Here is a 2403-nt window from a genome sequence, read left to right as displayed (position 1 = left end):
TTTTGCAGTTTCTAAGCATTATTTGAATGGCAGAGTACTAACAGTGTTTTACAATCTAGGGAAAGATATATGATCCAGTCATGATATTATTATGGGCACAATAAAGTTTCTCCCTCTAGGTCTCTGGCAGTAGGTAGTGGCAGTATGATGTGCCGTGTTGGCAGTGTGGTAGCCCCTTCTGTGTGTACCTGGCTGATGTCTGGATCTACCTACCTCAGGTACATGTTCTCTTTGGCTGGTTCCCTAAGAGCAACATATATTATTTAATGTTTAATTACCTGTTATCACCTTTTCCATTTTGCCACCTTAGCACCTTATTCCTATTTGTCATCATTTATGTGAAAGGGTATCCTGGCAAGAAAACAAATTTTATCTGATTAATTTTTTCTCTCACCGTGACCTTTGTGCAGCTCATTGTGGGAATCCTGGCATTCGTAATTGGAGTGCTGACAATGTTGTTGCCTGAGACCCTGGGCAAACCTTTAACAACCACCTTGGAAGAGGCAGAAGCTCTGGGACGGAAAAAAAAGGATGGAATGGAGATGAACCTACATGGAGCCAAGGCATGAGCTTTACATGCTGGTAAATAGGAGAGACAGAAACACACGGAGAAAAGCATTGGAACAGAATGGAGGTGATGGCTGCAACAACTGTAACATCATTGATTTGGAAAAAAAGAAAAAAAAAGCTTTTATCAGAACTCTTCAAGTGACGCTTTTGTTGACGTTTTGTTCTGTAAAGTGACCAGTTTAAACACTATAGAAAATCTTCTGCCTGCATACAAATATCAGTAATGAAGTGATCAGTCACAGATACAGTGCAGTCAGAACAGAACAGTCCATGAATTCAGTGTTCAAGAAAATCATGTGCTCTGTGTGTGTGTGTGTGTGTGTGTGTGTGTGTGTGTGTGTGTGTGTGTGTATGTGAGTGTGTGAGTGAATGTGTGTGCATATGCCTGTGTGCATGTAAGTTCTGTGTCTATGGAAGCATGAAGGATATTAAAGGATCATTTCAGTTTATGATAATTTCAGTCTTATTTTGTAGTTTTGCCCATTATGTCTGTTAGTTATAATAATTCTGTATTCACCAAAGTAATTACAGAGGTCTTGGAACACAGTACCACTACCACAGCAACAGTCAGACAGGCCAGACAAAATGAGCAGTCAGATGATTGGAGAGGTTGTAAACAAGCCAATAGTTTAGCCAGTATGATAGGTCAAAGTTGGAATTTGGCTTCAAAGTAGGGCTAAATTGAGGGTTTGTTTAAAACCTGCCTGATCATCTGGCTGCTCATGTTTATTTCCGCATTGAACTTCTTTTTAGTGATGTTGCAGTGATCCCAGATTTCAGCCTACTGTAGTGAGAACATTGTTAATATGACTAATGGGACTGATGACCAAAACAACAACAATAAGACTTCTTGTAAAGTAAAGATGTCATGCATCATGCATCAAAGAAGTGCCTTATTTTTTATTTTAAAGTCGCCTTTTTTTTTTTTTAAATCTCAGGGCATCCACTTTTGGATATCACTGTGAAGCTAACATATTGAAGGTCACTCTGTTCGATATTATCCTCAGTTCCATCTTGTTTAAGATGACATTGCTGAATTTTAACTATCTAATGTGTGTGTGTGTGTGTGTTAGTGAGTACAGTAGTGAAGTAAGTTGGTACCCTAGCTCTCTACATACTTATACTGGGTATGAAATCTTGGTGCTCAGCATTTGGAAGGAATTTAGGAAAAGAAAGTATTTAAAGTGATACTGCATTACTCTATGCTCAAGAATCAAGGTGTGATTGCCACATGTTTGGACCAAAGACAGAAATGAACCATAACATTATGGCATTGTATTCACTTGCTTTGCAATATTGTGCTTCACTACTAGCATGTTTTTGTTTCATATCAAACTTCTGTTGTGTATTAAAATGAGAACAAAAAAATCATGACAATCAACTTATATCCAAACAGTGATGACATCTAATCACCAGGTGATGAAAGTACTGTGTTCTAGTGTGTACTAGTGTTCAGTTCTGAACAGTTTTACAATCATGGAATTTTTGTATGAATAGTTTATTTGTTAGTATTATTTTTATTTCATTATGTAAAAATAAATAAGGTGGCTAACCCCAAGGTTGCTGGCCTCTTCAAAACTACTCTCTCTTTCTTTTTCTTGCACTCTCTGTCAAAATGGGGAATTGGAGGGTTCAACCTGGTGCTGGAAAGTAGAAAGTCTATTTTTGTCATACTGGGAATACAGAGCAGGTCTGGGAACAACCACCAACTCTAACAGCTTCCTATTCGCTGGTGGAGAGGAGGTCCTGCTGCTATGGCACAAGCTCCTACCGCACACCCAGCACGTTAACAAATCCACTGTGTTCAACTATGGAGAAGAAAACGCTGCAGAT

At 38.6% G+C, this 2403-nt stretch overlaps 1 long non-coding RNA gene across 1 annotated transcript; it reads left to right on the top strand.

Moving 5' to 3' along the window:
- The first annotated feature begins 139 nt into the window (after positions 1–139).
- LOC108879485 (uncharacterized) lies at positions 140–2151 on the top strand. The gene is made up of 2 exons (XR_001960349.2): positions 140–218; positions 411–2151. It is a non-coding gene; the product is annotated as an uncharacterized LOC108879485 (long non-coding RNA).
- Positions 2152–2403: the final 252 nt, after the last annotated feature.

This window comes from Lates calcarifer, unplaced genomic scaffold (assembly GCF_001640805.2).
Source record: "Lates calcarifer isolate ASB-BC8 unplaced genomic scaffold, TLL_Latcal_v3 _unitig_671_quiver_3113, whole genome shotgun sequence".
Lineage (NCBI taxonomy): Eukaryota > Metazoa > Chordata > Actinopteri > Centropomidae > Lates > Lates calcarifer.
Note: the sequence above shows the minus strand (reverse complement) of the source record. Positions and strands in the feature narration are given on the sequence as shown.